Raw genomic sequence first — 17,708 nt, 5'->3', positions numbered from 1 at the left:
GTACCGAGGCGGTACCGAGGCAGGCGGTGCGCTCTGCCCCGCTTCCGGGGGAAGGCGCTGCCCCTCGGCCTTCCCGGCCGCGGAGCTCTATGGAAACGAAGACGGCCGTATCGCCGCGCTCTGCCGCCTCCGCCTGGCGGCCCGGCCGCAGTCTCGGGGCCCGGTCCTCACAGGGGTGGCTGTAGGGCGCTGGTCCTCAAGGACCCAGCGCGGCCTTGCGGGTTTGTAGCTGCCACGCTAATGTTTGCCATTACAGTATGCTTTTAGGAAAAGAGGCCTTGTTTGGATGAGAGGAGGCCAATGGACGAGCGTAAGGACATGGGGAACCCAGCATCCCAGTTGTCAGCGCCCCAGCAAAGGAAGGGCTTGGGGAGATGGGGTCATTCTCTGTGTGCTGCCTGGCAGTGCCCTCTGCCCATAAGGGTTGGCATGGACAGCTGTACGGAAGTGAACAGAAGAGCTGGGAAATGCTATGTCTGCTGACAGGACCTTAGTCTTGGCAGGAGGAGCGATTAAGGAATCATTGGGGTTTGAAAAGACCACTACGATCACCTGGTCCAACTGCCAACCCACCGCCACCATGCCCAGTAACCACGTCCCTCAGTGCCACATACACGTAGTTCGTTCTTCAACACCTCGTGGGACAATGACTCCCCTAACCCCCTGGGCAGCCTGTGCCAGCGCCTCACTGCTCTTCCAGAGAAGGAATTTTTCCTACTGTCCAGTCTGGGTCTTGGGGTGCGGCACTCAAGCAGAGCCCCTGGACTTGTTGAACCTCGCAGAAGCAAAGTGTTGGACAAACTGTTGGAGAATTTGTGGAAATCACCCACTGGGGACCGCGTGTCTGCCTGCAGCCAGGCTGCTGTCCCATCAGCTGCTGGAAAGCTGATTGGGTTTCTTGCTGGGCAGCTGAAAGGAAAAACTAAACCAATTTGTGTATCCTGTTGGAGCGTAAAATGAGATTTATAGGTTTCCTGGATTTTTTAATAAAATTTAAAGTACTTCTGCAATCGTTGATTTATTTTATAGTTAAAAGAGTTGCTTATGTTTTTAATGATCCATGAATTACCCGTTGCATTTTTAATGTAGTTGGTTTTTATCTGTTTCATTTTTTTCATAACTTGATTCTATTATAAGTTACTGCAATGAGCACAAATAATCATCGCAATCAAAACAACAGGAACAGCTTTAAATATTTGTAATCAAACCATTAATACATGGACAGGAGCAAAACAAATGACTGCACAGTTATACTGTAAATTTTGGTCTTCTTAAGCCTTCTTTGTACCCTCATTTCGTGCTGTACCTTGTCCCATATATTGTGCAAATGGTATTCTTCCAACACTCCGGTATGTGGGTGATCCCACACTTTGAATTCAGTAGAACTATAAATGCACATAAAGTTGTCTAGGTGCACAGCTGTACAAATATCAGGGAAATGAAAAAAATAATCCAACCTGCTCAATTGTTTGTCATTTTTTCTAAGGTATTTTGTGGGAAAATGGAAGGAAAGAGAATCAAAGATAATTTTTCGTGCAAGTTTCTTTCTCTCAGCACAAATGGGCTGAAATACTTTTTTGATTAATATAAAAAATGTTACTAATGCTGCTCTTCAATCTTTCAAAACACTTCCTATAACTTCTGTTACATGCAAGTTATTTCATTTGGCAGCTTATTATGTGTCCTAGGCACAGTGCTGTAATACATTAAAATGAATAAATATGGGGATGTTGGGTACTTTTTCCAAGCTTTCTCAGTACAAACATGAATTGTGTAGCTGCATTTTGGCATTAGTTCTCTATTTACATACTATTTCCAAGCCCTACAGACATAACTTTTCTTTTTGTTTACAAGTCCACGTTATTGACACTTTCTAGTTTAACAATATTTTTTCCTGTTTTAGAGATATCATGAGGCAAACAATACACAGGTGGACTTTAGACTAAGGCATTAATATTGGGCATATTTGTCATTCTTCAAAGGAGAAGAATGTGTACTTGTTTATTTTGTAAACATATGTATGAATATATGTATAGTTAAAGAGATAAAAAACTTCCCGTGCCCCAAAATGCTGTAAAGTTTAGTTTCAGTAACTACTACAGGTACTTCATCTGTTTGGCCTTTTGTGGGGTTAATTTTGTGGCTTCTAACTTACTGTTCTGTAGTATCAGCATCCCAAGTTTTTGCTTATTTTAACTATTTTGGACTCTTTCCTCCTCAAAACTGTTTGTTCTACTGGGATGTAAAAAATACGACCTGTATAAGACCAAGGTTTTTCACTGTGCTATCCCATCTGATATGGGAAATTCAAGGAATTAAGTGTGGGGGAAAAGGAGGATAATGACAGCATGGAACCATTACTTAAAACCAGAACTAAGAAGTCAGAAAATTAAACTAGATAAAAAGAAAGAAACTGTTTAAAACTCTGTGTTTCCAGGGTGTGATTTTCTTGTGTTTTTGTGTCCTCTTCTTGTCCAAACCCCATTTATCATGCTGGATAAGTAGGGTTTGGACAAGAAATTGTCAGGGTGGGCAATTCTTAATGAAAGCATCAGATGCATCTTCTGTGCCATGTTGTTCAGAGGTGGTTGCAGGAAGCCTTTCTATTAAGATTTTTGTATGGGATCATAGAGAACCTTTGGGATTTCTCCACCTGTTTAGCCCTCTTCCTACTTCACAGTCCTTCTGATCACTTCAGCTATTGCTGCATTGCCCAGGATGCGAGTGAGTCAGATTCTACTGAAATCTGCTTCATTGTAAAACTCACTTAATGCCCACTAAATCAACAGAGCCCATTTACATTTGCACTAGTGAAACCAGTTGGGCACCCAGAAATGTACTTCTGACTCTCTTTTCTGTTTGCTTGAGTCCTCTAGTTGTGAATCTGTGGTTTGATTCCTACTGGGGCCTTTGCAATTTTCCTTATACCTTGCAACAGCTCCCCACCAAAGCAGAAGGAAGCACTGCTGATGTGGTTATAAAGACCACCTTCCTCTTCTGTTTTCTGTCCTACCTCTTGCACTCGCCATGTCTTCAACGATGTGTTTTCCAGTGCCATCTTTGAAGCAGCAGGAGATCCTGCACGCTCATTTTCTTTCCTTTTCTCGCCACTCCTGGTATTTCCCTGTAATGTAGGACAGCCTCCTAAGCCAGCCGGTGTTTAGGTTTGTGGGGTGCTGTGCACCCTCTCGTCCTGTTTGCGTTCTGTTCTACCTCTCTCTAACAATCTCTTAGTCATCTCCATCCCTTTTTTGTACCACCTTAAATAAAAATGCATTGATGGTTAACATAGCTGCCTTTATCTGACCTGCAATTTTCTTTATTAATTTCTCACTTCTCATCTTTCTTCATAGCACTTAGTCACGTCAGCTGGCAAAGTGCTGTCTTGCTCTTAATCTGAGGTCACTGCATCATGCTGGAATTGTTCTGCCCAGAGACAAGGAACCGCTGAGGAGAGCCTGGCTGCTGCTGCCCATGTTGCCATTTGGAATGTGTTCTAGAACATTTTTGTACATGGGACTCCAAATTGCGCTGGCCTTCTGGGCTGATAATTTCAAGCCCAAGTGCCTGCAAAGCACTGTATCAGTGAAAAAGTCACAATAAAAGGGCTATACGAGAAAAACTCAAAACACACACGTAGTTCTTTATCTATTCCATTTATTTATTTCAGCTCCCTTTTAGGGATGTGGCTTGCTTTCTGCACCATTTCCCTCTCTCTACTCTTGCTGCAGTTCTTGTTTGTGCTTGCAGCTACGTTCCTCAGGGCAGGAGCCTGACCCTTTCGTTTGTAAAACATGCAGTGTATGATGTGCCTGGCCAGAAATAGCTCTAAGGCAGCACCAGGGGCTGTACCAGCCTTGCCCTTTGTGTGGCCTCTGTGCTGTGAGACGACTCGCTGCCTTGCCATCACCTCTGTTCCTCCCCACACGCCTTTTCACTCTGGGCCGTCACTTTGACTTTTATCCAAGGAAAAAGGCCTTTGAGGTGGATGACTCACAGCTCGGCACTTCCTTTGACTCACGTTCTGCCACCTAGGACACTGGTCAGCTCTTACGAAACTGCAATATTTTATTTGTTTTTATTGCTGATGATGACACTCACACAACTCATATCTCTGATTTCACTATCACTTCTTTCAGTTCAGAGCTGTACTTTTTCATGCCATTTTTAATGGCGGTTCCTGTCTCCCTCCCTGTAGGTTTATTTGGTAACCTCTCTGTTGTACCCCTGCAAACTGCAGAGCCTTGGGGGTATCTCCTCCCTGCAGTCCTGCTGTAGGGGCTGCATTTCCAAGGAATGAGACAGCCTGGCCCTTTGCCACTCTGTGCAGCAACTTTGCCCCTTCAGCAGCTGCCTGGTGCAGAGCAGCTCCCGGTGACACTGGTGGGATGATGGAGCAATTGGTGGCATTGCACAGGTGCAGGTGATTAGGTCTTGGCAAACACTTCAGCTGGTGCAAAACAAAGAATCCAGGTCACTTCCCAGTAACTGTGCTGTCTGTGCAAGGCAGGGCTGACATGGCTGGAAGTTGCTAACACCTCATTCCTGGCACTGCCACTAGCAGAAATGACTGATTGCGCTCAGGAAGCAGCTCTGGGAATATTGTGCTTGTCTATTGTTACAGAAGGATTTGTCAGAGAGAAGTGGTGCAGTACCATCTTTCACATGTTCACACATTGGTGTCCCATCAAAGGTACTAGCAGGCTCCCTTCCTGCACAGACCCTACACTTGCTCTGTGGTGCTGGCCCACTGGCCCACCTTTCTGCTCGCAGAAGGAGGGGCACTGGCGCTGCTTCTGATGGGTTTCCAGCTTAAAGCAGGAATGAGTTTGCCCTGACATTATAAATCAGGAAAACAACCAATAACCCTGATGCGAAGCAGACACCAGATCCCTCCTGGAGAGTTGCATCTCATATTACTAAAGGACTCAAGCAGCTCTCAGCAGCTGGTGCTGCTTTTCAGGGGAGTGAGTAGGAGTAGAATGCAGCAAGGGCAAAGCACAGTCCGACCATGCACATGGGCTGCACCTATCCCTGAGCTGTTTGTTAGCTGCTTGAATTTCCTAGACAGCAGCAGGAGAGGTGGCTCAGGTAATGCACTGCTCTTCAGCAGCGTGCAGCTTCCACCTGGGGCTCCAATTCGCAGCTCCCAGGCAGTGCTGAAAATCACAGCTGTAAGTTTTGGATGTTCTGTAGAAGCGTGATTGCTCTGGGAAGAGCACTTTGTTCTCTCGCTGACCCATGCTCGGCATTGCTGTGCTTGAACATCAGTTCCAGAACCGATGCTTCCCAAACCCGGAGTCATGCGAGCTGAATGGCTTCATTGGAAATTATTGCTTTTACTGGCACCTACATCATTCCATATAGCTGCTTTTATGAGATATCATGCATTATGAAAAACACATGGAACAAACTCATCTAACAAGTGGGCAGGACTTGCTTTATAATTATGCATACCTCTCCAGTTACATAAGTGCTTTTCCTGGGGAATCACCATGACGGAAGCAAGCTTTGCTATCGTGTTTGGACTGGTTGAGGTGCTGATCATGACGATCTATTTCCTGCTTGTTCCACAGCAAATGCCAACAATTTCAGTAGCAATTAATGACGATGAGAGATTGATGCATGATAAAGCTGGGTCTTCTGAGGAAGGATTCTGACTGATGGGAATGATTCACCCACGTGTCAAAGCTCACAGTGTTACTAGAACATCACTGCCCTGTTTGCAAACTATTTCTCTTCCAAACAGGTGCATTTCTATCTGCTCTGATAACAAATATAAACACATGAGCCATGATTTAGCTATTTTGTTCCTCTTCCATCCAAACTTTCCATATCTTTCTACTTATGCCACTCTCACTCATTTCTGCACCGTAATTCTCCTCTAACAGTGCCTCCAACCTTCCCTGCTCCTACCTCAGCTTATGACGTGCATAAAGTTTATCAAAACTTGAGCACAGAGAGCAGTGCAACTCTGTTACTGTGATGCCTGGATTTGTGCTCTGCTTCCAACTGAAGTAGCCGTAACACTTCTGGTACCCATGACAGCTTGTTTAGCCCATTCGGTTTGCTCTGGATAGAGCCTCATTGTGCTGAATGAACTGCTGAGACAGAGGCGGCAGCAAAAGGAGCAATGCCACAAGAGAGGAGCACGTGGAGCAGAGACCTCAGTTTATTCCATTCACACAGAAGCTGTGAAGGAAATACCGACTGATATTTTAAAGCACAGTGTGAGCCCCAGAGGAAAGGCACTGTATCAATGCAAGATATTTATTATCGGTGTTATTATTAGTGGTGTTATAATGGCTGTTACTGTAATATCTTATTGCAGTGCTCACGGAGGAAGCAAATATAGGCAAAGGGAGGGAATGAAAGCTATGGTTTTGCTTCAAGCAGAAAGTATCAAAACTGGACATCTGGTCTGAATACAGTGCTCTCAAAACAAAAAGTACGTTCTTTGCTTCTAAGTCTTTTCTGGGTTGTTTTTTTTTGGGGGGGTGGATTATGCAAGTGCTTTCTGCACAGGTAAAACAGATATCTGGGCTGAGATCTGTCATTAATGAGTAATTTATGAAGAGATTCATTTACGAGGAGTTCAGATGAGCAAACATTTTTCGTGTTGGTTCATATTCCCAGCGAAAGTGCCAAGCATTCATATGGCTCCTGTGATGGGAAAGGAGGCACTGTGTTTGAGCTCAGCTGGCTGCACTGCTTCTTCCTGCATGCATCAGAGTTGGACTCATTTGCTAAATAGCTTTCCCAGGCTTACGTAACTTTGACCTTACAGGTGAAGAGTTTGGTCCTGCCCCGGGAATTGCAAAGAGAATGGTATTTGTTGACAGAGGCAGATAACACCTCCCCATTCAGTGAGTCGGCACGTCAACGGCAACGGTTGGACAGGAATTGGCAGGAAATTCAGGCTTAGTCCTTGAACTCATCATTTTTGGCAGAGATGGGAAAGAATGAAACAAAAAGAGACACAGAGGGAACCTGGATTCCCTCCCAGAGAGAAAGTTTGCTGAATTGCTTGGTCACGGGCTAGCTTGCTTCATTCACAGAAAGCATCGGGGCGGTCTCGTGGGAGACCACAGCGTGAATCCCACTGACCCTGGGAACAGCCATCACGTAATCCTTCCCTAGAATACTTCAGGAGGGTGTAGTTCATCTCTGTAAGGCCCTCATGTGGCTTAACTGCATTCAAACTGTCCCACAAGCTTCACTGAAGCTTCTCTAAGAGGTTTTGATGATAAAAGAAAACCAAGCCTATACAATGAGCAATCAAAACATTAGTTAATTCTACACCAAAACGATGTTTTAGCATTGAGTTTAAATTTTCATTACTTCAAAGAATGACCATTTATTTGGTTCATGTTTTCCAGATGTGCGTGGTTGCAAATCAATAACCAGTCCCCTGCAATAAATTCTTGCGTTAAACACTTTATAGCCAGGCTAAAGGGTACATAAATAAGAGGAGAGCAAACTGATAGACTGCTAGAGAACCAGTGTTCCTGCCTTTCCCTAGAAAAGATAATGTATGTATCAGCTGGCATGTATTACATCTGCTTGCAGGGTTTTCTTCCCTCCTCCTCCCCACCGTGGCTTTGCTGTTGGCACTTGCAGAAATCTGGAGCTAAATGCAAGCCGGCATGCCTCCATGTAACAACCTTGAGCTGCACGGAGGGGCAGGACATTTCTGAAAGCAGCACTGGGAAAATTTGGCCACTGCTTTTGCCCTTGACAGGGATCTGTGAAGGAAGTTCAGGATCTTATGAGAACAGAGCCGAGCTGAAGGCCCCCACAGCTGCAGAGAAGTGCAGTCGTGCCCAAGTGTGTCTCAGAGGTGTGCGGTGCCACCCACGGCACACCCAGGAGGTTCCTGCTTCTTGGAAATGTTATGGCAACATGTCGTAACGTCTGTAGGCCTCGGGCTTTTCAGTTTGCATTGTCATTTTGATCGATTGTTTCTACTCTGTAACAAAACACAAATATGTGGTAATATAATCATATTAATACGAACATGTGTTTTCAGTGACTTCAAAAAAGAGGGTAGCATGCTGGAGTGCACCCTTCCTGCTTCCAACAGTGAGCAAGCAGTTCTTGCACTAAATGCTGGATTTCTTCTGTTACAATTAACATCTCTCAGTAAGTACCAAACTATTCAATGCACCGCTGCTAAGTACTGCTTTCCCATTGATGGGAGACACACAGAAATGGTCGTGACTCGTCACTTGCCAGTCAGGCTCAACGTTAAACAAGCAAAAAACGCAAATTCGGGTAGAAAACCATTGTACAGCACTGAGCAATGGACATTTCTTGCTTTGTGGTGAGGATATTTTTACTCAGCAGAGTGAAACAAACCCATGTCAGAAGGCTGATTTATCACTCACGTGTACAGAAGATTCTGCCCCCATTTGCCAGCCCTCTGCTGCTCTTGTTTGACCTCATCCCTAGAAGGCTGAAACTTTATTACTGTAATGAATCTTTGCTTCTCATTCCCAGCACCTGAGGGATTTGCACACGCTCATGCCAAGCCGCTGTCTCCTTGCCCAGCAGTATGAAAGCTAGGATACACGAAGGTTGATTTCACGTGGGAGTTAGAGAGGGTGGAAGAGATTTATCACAAGACATTTTCGACCGTTGTTACATCAGCCTTTATGAACACAGTATATCAGCTAAGATAAAGACTCACTCCACAATATTGTTTATCATTCGTACCGATAAACAGTGCTTCAGCAAAGAGGGAGTTGAGGGTCAGGTTGAAATACTGAAGTCAGCTGGGACATGGAGTTTAACGATTTGTCCACAGACAGGTTAGGGGTGGAGAAGGGCAGCCAGCATGCCTGACCCAGCAACTGGGCTCCTGTGCTGGTGCCAGCCTCTGTGGGAGAACTCAGATGTTCATTGCATCTTTGTTAGTGTTGGATTGCTGCTCCCTTCCTTTCTGTTAGATGTACCAGAGCAGAATTTGGGCAGTTTCCTGCTCTTTTTTCTTACTGCCAATGGCACCCCCCTTTGGTTTTGGAGCAATTTATTGATGCAGTGGTTCATGTCAGATTTGATCTGATGTCAAGTGGCAGTGGGTAATGAACGTTTTCCATAGAAGCTCTCCTCTCTGAAGGACACAGACCCCTTCACCTTCACACTGCTTTATAAATGTGGGTTAGGTAACACCAGACTCAAAAGAATGTTTCCACCCCATTTTCATAGCTCGGTTCAAACATTTTCATTAGGAGCTCCCAGTGGGATCGTTTTTTTTCCATGGTTGTTCTGGTTCCTTGTTTTCCTCTAGGGCCGAATGGTCCAGCACTGTGTAATCCCAGCAAAACCGGGTGATGAGGGATCCTAGGAAAAGGGCTGGGATTCCTTCACCCCTCTTGCCATCAGGATGCAAGCACACAGCTTGAGTGCATTGTTCCATCTCCATCGCTTGCTATAGGGAGAGAGGGGCATCTCGTGGGGGTGTTCATCTTCTCCTAGGAGCTGACTGAGCTGAAGGAGATGAGTCCTGGGCTGGAAGCCCTGGCCGGGGAGCTGGCAGAGCAGTGGGACTGGGAGCTGCAGGGGCACAGGGTGAGCCCTGCCTGAGCAGTGCGACTGAAGGTAACAGCCACATGGGATAAGTGGGAAAAGGGAGATGCTGGGGTGTGGGTTGTCTAGCATGGTGTTCACAGAGAGTGTCACAAAACTTCTCTTAACATCTTCGCAGTAGTTTATTTTTTTAAACTATTTTATTACAATATATTTTAATACAAAATACCTTTTAGTATATTTTTTCTCTCCTTTCAGCAAATGTTTCATTTGAAACCATTCTTTCATTTCTTCCAGAAAGCCTCTCATCTTTTGTATTTTCGACTAAGAATAAATTAAGGTGAGTCACACTTTTACCAACGTCACCCAGAAAAGCTCCCAAGAAAACCCACAGTTGGGCCCATGTGTCTCTCTGCACCTCAGAAGTTTTCAGCAGCCAGTCCAATGCCTCATCTCCCTCTGTAGCACCCTTCACGCATTATGAACTCTCATCCTTTTCAAAATATCACTGTGCCCATTTACTTCATGTAAATGCAGAGTTTGATTCTTATTTATTTCACATAGCACCACAGAGTGAAAGAGCTTTTAAAGTACAAGTATATGAAATACGTTTTTTCAGAGAACTGTTTAGTTTGTTTATAAATCCAGACCAAACATAGAGCTTTTTACAGTGTAGATCATATATCACAGTCATTATTTGCTGTTTGACCTCATTGTTTATTTACTCATGTAGCACAATAAAAGCCATGCACAGATCTATCTTCTCGGTGGTTCCGCTTCTCGTGGCTTCTAAAGCTTTATGTTTGTTTTATGTTTTGATTTTAACTCACATTCCCAGAATCAGGCGTCTGAGGAAGAATCTGTTTTCTTTAGGTTTTGTTTCTGTTTTGTGTTTTGTTTTGTTTTGTTTTTAAAGCTAATCCCCAACCTTCACCATTAAATAGAAACTTGGAAACATAAAGACACAAAACCTTAAGGCAAATCTGTACCCAATACATTGCTTTTTTAAAAAGGAGTCAAATGACTTCTGAGTTAATCTCTTGATTTGCGATTTACTAGTGCATGCTAGGCACATGCTGTGCTGTGCCTTATGACAGCCATGCTGCTGAATGAGCAATCAAAGAAACAAGCATCACAGCTAGGATCCAGGGGGAAGTAAGTGGTGGATTGCTTTCCACGAAGGCTGTGAGGTTGTTTTAACTGCGGGAAAGGGAAAGGAGGAGGCAAAAGTTAAAAGGAAATGCTGGAGAGAGTGTGGTTTGGAACCAACCTCTTTTCGTTTTGCTTCAGACAAGGACCCAACCTCAGGGCCCCTCAGGCTTTGTGCAGAGGATTCTCAGCGCCCAGCAGCAGGGATGCACTGAGCGGGACAGGGCAGGGCTGTCCCACTCCCGCCTCAAGAAAGGTGCTGGCACCGTGTGAGCTTCGCATTGCACACCCAGGGAACGTTCAGATCCTCTGACAACATCAGGAACAGCAGTAGTGCTTTGTTATTGGAAAGAAGCAAGCGAAAAATAGCATTCAAGCCATAAATTAAAAGCCCACTGCAAATATAGATTTCATGAGCAAAGCTTTTGAAAGTATTAGCATGCATATTATAAGTAATTAAAAACAAGCAAACAGGAAGAATGCAAGAACACTCAGTTTGAAGGAGAATTCACCACTCAGTTCCACAAGTGGAATCTTGTAAATAAACTCACTATGACTTCCATGAGTGACGTTGCAGTCATGCTGTATGTATAAGCAGCTTAACCACAATGCTGGAAGCTGAAACAACAGCATGCCATTTACAACAACAAGAAGATGAAAACTAAATGGAAAACAAAACAAACTTGCCTGTTTGTTGTCAACCATGCCCTGGAAATAAGGTTATCCTCTCCAAAAATGCTGATAATTGCTCAGGGCTTTGTAGGACTGGGACCAGACTGCTTTTCTCTGAGTAACATCACTGATTGCTTTAAAATATTTATCTGAGAAGCCTCCTCTGACAGAGCTCACTTTTACTCTTTTTTAAAACGTTTACAGTAACAGTTGCTCATACTATTTTATTGATGAATTTCTTCCCCTTCGAGTATACACCATGGCCCCCGTCTTCCTTCCATTGATTCATTATTTGCAAGTGTTCTACAGATTATTCAGAGACTAACTTCTTGTTTCATCTGATGTTTAGAAATTCCTTGCTTCTTGTCACTTGCAATTTATAGTTAAGCTGTAAGTAATGACATCATTGTGCTTGCTTCTAAATGGAAAATGCAACATTTTGAAAACAGGTGCAATCAACAGCAATGCTCTTTTGATTAAAACAAGTAAAGTCTTCAGAAATATTTTCCCTACTATCCAAAAGTTGTCTGAGTTGTCAAATAAAAAGATGACTCACACTAGGAAAAAATATCTGTCTTGTTTGCCCAAATGCCAGCCAATCTTTTAATAGTCTTCAGATCAGTTTACTCATGTGAAATTGATATTCCAAGGTGCTCTGGTACCTATCAGAGCAAATCAGTTGCTGACCAAGATGCAATCAGTGAAGCTTCTGTGTTCCAGTGATCTGCACCAAAGGAGGGAGTTGAGGACAGGTAAAATGCCAGGCTCCTGAGATCATCTGCTGCAGAGAACATTGCGGAAATGTGCCTGGTCAGGTCTTGTTGCATGAATTAATCTGACATGCCTCTCCTTCTAGGTCAGAGGGAGCTGCAATGTCTGGGCAATACGCAGTGCCGTGCTATCGTGTGTATCACAGGATTTTAAAATGTGGTTAGGCTGCGAAGGGAAACACTCGAAAGTTAAGAAATGCCAGAATTAAGGACACTTACTCAACTGTAATTTGTCTCCCAGCGCCAAATTACTCTGATACCATCTCCAGCCACAGGATTGCCCACAGTTTTCCCCCTCTGCTGTGCAGAGGATGAGCTGTTTGTTTACACTGCGCTGCGTGCCCAGCCCATATTTACTGTACACTCCTCAGCCTGCTTTGAAAACAGAGCTATTTATTTCTGCTCAGGTTTTCGTGGGATCAGATCTCTGGAGTAGCTCACTTGGCTCACGCATTTCCCACCTTTGGGTGCTTTGCTTGGCAACTGCAATAATGTTCCTTTGCTACAGAGTGGTGAGGGATGGGGAAACCAAACTGATATGGGACCGATGTTCACCTGTCCCCTGCCTCCTTCCCCCAGTTTATTCTCTCTGTATCCTATAAATCAGGCCTTAAACTCTCCACATTCAAATCAGGCTACCCTTCCACCTGGCTGCAGCACTGGGTTGTGTTAAGAACGAAAAATCACCATTTCCCTTTGCTTCTGGCATCTGGACTGACAGCACTTCCCAACTGTCCTCCAACAAGCATAGGCAAAGTGTAGCCCTGGGGAGCGCACCCTGGTCAGAGAGGGGCAACGCGTCTCTGCCAGGTCAGTGCCAACTGCTTCATTTTGCTCCCAGAGAACATAATTCACCAGATTTCTCTGATTTTCCCGTGGAATAACAAAAAGCAGATCACTAAAAAAAGACTGCCTCCTCAACCATCTTCTAACAGTAAAGGAATGAGGGTTCCTCAAAGAAGTCACTGCTGGTTGTTTTAATGAAGGCAAAATGATGATTTTCCTTTTTCCCTCACATCTGGACAACGAGGTGATCTGGCTGAAATTTTCTACAGTAATTCAACAGAAGGCAGAGATTTGGAATGAAAATACTACCTAAGGTTTGAGAAAACCATAAGTAACAGAAAACAAGGCTTCTAACGGGGCATGCTGGAGGCCTCAGTAACAGATGCTGTCCACAGCTCTGCTTGTAATAAGCAGTGGGAATTGATGGTGTTCATTGTAAAATCATTTCCACGTTTAAATGTTGATGGGGCTCATTGATCAGGTGCTGCATGCAGGGCCGATCGAGCAAATAGACTTGTGAAGTCATCATCAGTCCGGCGAGAGTGTGCCAGCTGAACTCCCTGTGCTTTCAGGAGGATGGAAGGTCCTTGGCAATGCCCTGTGTAGGATGCACAACGTGCCTCGTGATGCAGTCCCCACACGGAGTAGGCTCAATCCATGGGCGCTGGTCAGCAAGGGGCTGGTTGGGAACCCTGGGATCCCAGAGGAGAAACTGATTTGCATTTTCAGTTTCCTGGCCAGGCAAAGCCAGGCTTCTCTTCAGTGGTTAGCAGAGGCTTATAAACTATTAGGAAGTGACCTCAGCTGACAAATATATCATGTTCTTTCATTCTATTCACTTACAGCATTTATAGCATCCCCCCATTATCGTTTAGACTTTTACAACTCTTAATGACCCTTTTATCAGAGCAGCAATAACCAATAAATCCACTTTGGCATTTATTGCCCCATCTCTAATACATAAAAGCCCCAATTTATAACATCTCATGGATGCTGAAGATTATTTTTAAACTGTTAGTGCTGTAGAACTTCTTCAAACCTCACTACAAAAATAACAGCAAGCTCTGATAAAGGCCCTTGTTTCTGCTGTTTGCTCAGCATCAACCCTGTATGAAATTCAGCACCAACCTGCAATAAACAACTCTGTGTACTGGATCTTACATGGAGAAACCAGAAGGACAAACTGGTGGGGCCCAAGGAGTGTTTTCACAGGGTGAGTAAAGCATGTTGATGCCTGTATCTAAGCCTCTGTCTATAGTAGTTGACTTTTATCACAATATTTCACCAGTTCTCCCTGTTTCGGCTCCTTTTGTGTGCAGGCTGGGCTGCTGCTGCCACCCAAGCTTTGCTGCATGCTGAGCCTTCAGCCTCCTCTAACTGCTCCTTGGAAGGCAGAGAAGGAGCTGAAGGGTCAAATGGTAGTGTGATACTGATCTGCAAAGCTCACAGCCATGGCCACCACCCTGGCAGCTCAGCATCACCCTGTGGATGTCAGGGTTTGCTCAGCCCTGTGCCTGCTGGCTAGAGGCATCCTGCAGTGTGCAGAGCACCGCTGGCCCAGGCAGATGGTCCAGTGGCACCCCAAGGCCTGCAGGGCCTAGTTCAGGTGCACGCAATGTGATTCAGGGCTGCATGCGATCACAAAGTATGTCACAGACAGACAAGTGAAAAAGAAGCATTGTTTCCTGGCCAGCAGGCACTGGCAGGCTTTGAAAAATAATATTCTGAGGAATTTTGACCAGGAAGAAGGGCTGCTTTCCTGTTGAGGTGAAAGCTGCCCAGGGTGGCAGGAGCTCTGGGCAGACAGGAATGCGGCTTTCACCACAGCAGCCCTGGGGTGGTACAGGTGGTGTTTGTCCACCTGCCAGGAGTCAGGCACCTGGTGTTACGTGTCTGGGCTTTCTGTTTGAGCAGAGGAAGGAAACAGGTGCTGCCAGAAGAGATTTGACCCTAGCCCAGGCCTGTCACACGTCTCTAGGCCTGAGTTTGCTGTGACGAGAATGTCACTTTGAAGTTATCTCTGTTATCATAGGTGATGGCCAGACTCCAAAGTACCTTGTTTACTCAACAATATCAATTTTACTCAACATGCAGTAATGCACTGCACTCCTTGTAGGATGTTTAATGAATTGCCATTAGTACTCTCGAAACCCTGCCTCGACTTTGCTTGTCTGCAGGCAAGACACATACGTCCATGAGTGCCTGCAGGAAGTAGGAGAATTTCTGTTCCCCTCAACCTGCTGAAATCCTCCCCTCTATTTCCAAATAAGAGTACAGCAAATTAGCCTTCAAGAACCATTTCAAACTGAACCATTAATGAAGGCGGCACAAGGATACTATGTGTTCCTGGCAGCCGCTTCATTTTCTGCTAACTCTATTTCTAGACACTAGACTTGGGCTGGATTCAGAGCCCAGCACTAGGAAGACTTGACGTCAGTGGATTTTGGACAGGCCTGTGGATATTTCTGTATGGCAAAGACAAAGCCAGGTAAAGACACCCAGGATGGGTGTAGGTGAGCTTCTGCAGGGCAGAAGGTTGGAATTGCTGCTGGTAATCCTGACTAATGAGCCTTGCTGAAACGCTGGCTGTTGTGACCTGGGCAGAGAGCTCAGCTGAGGCAGTGATTTTCCTACTGATGCGAGTGAGCTCAGATATCTCTGAATCACTCCATGTGCCACGTGAAGCTGATTTCAGTGCAGAACCATAAAGCCAACAGCTCTCTAAAGAACTTTTCATTAATATGATTTATTAGTCAAATCATTCCTCTGACCTATTTCCCGTTCAACTAGCATGTCTCCCCATCTACTCAATATAATTGGTGTAGAACCTGAACTCCACTGCCTGGGCTTAAATGGCCTGACATCTATCACTGAGTCACAGGATATTAAGAGAAAGGTGAGAGAATTCCTGGAGTGCTGCCACTGAGATCAGATTGGGTTTCTTGCCCAAGCAAAAACATGTGGCTGTATAAAGGGGCTCATGCCACTTTGGCTTAGTCCTTGCTCAAAGCTTGGCCACTTGCTGGAAAATAGCAGAGGCTTTTGCTGGGGGTCGGAGGTCAGTCACAAAGCCTTTGCTATGTTGTTGTATTGGTCTGCAAAAGATGAGGCTGAGGAGAGCCTTTCTGTTGGGTTCATGCTGTTACCACCTGGCTGGCCACAGGAGGTGGCACATCTCACTTGCCTTGTATGCCATCTCATCCATGGCCTGAGCTTCTCCCACCACTCGTGTTCTGTACCATCCTTGTTTTCCTAACTCATTTTCTTGTCACTAACTGTAAGGAAATATAGGATGCTGGGTTATACACTTTTGCTGATGATTAATTTTGTTGCACACTGTTTCCACTGCTGAATTACAAAACATCAAAGAGCACAAAACATAGCCACTGTCTTTGCCAAGAGACATCCATTCAGACTTTTTGTCCTTTTTCACAGGGAAAAAAAACTCTGCCAACGTCATCTGTGTTGTTTAGGGTCTTTGCAATTGGCTCTCATCCTTTTTGGACTCCTCCTTCTCTACCCTCACCTTCCTGAGTCCCCCACCCCATCTCACAGGGTAGCCAGGGAAACCAGAAACCATGGCAACCAAGAGCAGGATAATTTGTCTCTGAGGAAAGAAGTATAAGCATGCAAAATCCTTTTAATGTTTATACCAGGCAAGTGGGTTTAAATCTTCTCTTCTTTGGAGGCAAAAGGCATGGCTCCTTTTCCAAGTGCCATGAGAACCAGGTGATGCTCAGCTTCTGACCTGGCACTCCTGGCCACAGGTCTCACCCCACAGCCCCAGGTGGAGGGATGTCCTCACACCATGCAGCAGCAGGACCTCCGTCTCCATCAGCGTGGTGGTCCTGCTTGGGACTTGGCTGCCCAACCACTAAATGCTTCTCAAATAGGAATGTAGTTTTTAACACAACTCTTGTGCTACAGGAGAGGGATTCTACCACAACTGGAGATTGAGAGCTTCGGCACAGGAGGTTTATGGATAGATTTTCAAATGAAAAGCCAACTGAGTGTTTCTCTAGCTCTGGAAAGCCAGAGCAAATCTGTGATGGAGAAGGGACAAGGAGGTTGTCCAAGTCCCACCAGTGGCTCTGCCTAGGGTTTCAAACTCTTGTGTTGGGGGCAAGGCTTTCTTGCAGCTGTGCAGGACCAAGGACACACAAGCCCAGAACACAAATACATGATGGTGTTACTATTTACTGTAAACTAATGAACAGAAATAGCTAAACCAGTGCTGCCTCAGTCCCTCATAACACTCTTTTAGGATGCTGGGGCAGAGTTAACAATGGTATTTGCCATTTTTCTCTGGCAGCAAGCCTCAGGGTTCATGTTTTTAGTATCCATCCTACTGCTCGTGTTTGTAAATAGACATCCTGCTCAGTGGTACTATGTCTGCTGGAAATTGAGGCTGCTGCAGGAAACGTGCCATCCCTGTCACACCCCACATAGCCAAGTCCAACTCTGCTGGGTCTCTTCCCCTTGCCCTCTGCAGCGTAGCAGCAGTATCATTTTCACTACCTCTCCAAAACTGGGAAGGGAGGAAGGCTATGAAGAGAGGACCAAGAAGGCATCACCTGCTGTGGGAGCATCATAGCCCAGCACTGCTCCAATTCAGCAAAGAAATAACGGGCAGGTTTTTCTATTCTAAACGAGGGCAAGAGACAAACTGCTTGACTTCTAGCTTATTTCCAAAATAGAACAATGACTATAAGTTGCTTTCTTTAGGAAAAGAATGATGACAGTAGTAATAAATTGTACACATTTATTTTTGAGTTTGCAGATGGATGAATGCCGAGAGGTGGC

Source organism: Numida meleagris, chromosome 2, assembly GCF_002078875.1.
Source record: "Numida meleagris isolate 19003 breed g44 Domestic line chromosome 2, NumMel1.0, whole genome shotgun sequence".
Lineage (NCBI taxonomy): Eukaryota > Metazoa > Chordata > Aves > Galliformes > Numididae > Numida > Numida meleagris.
This window is presented reverse-complemented; position numbering follows the sequence as displayed.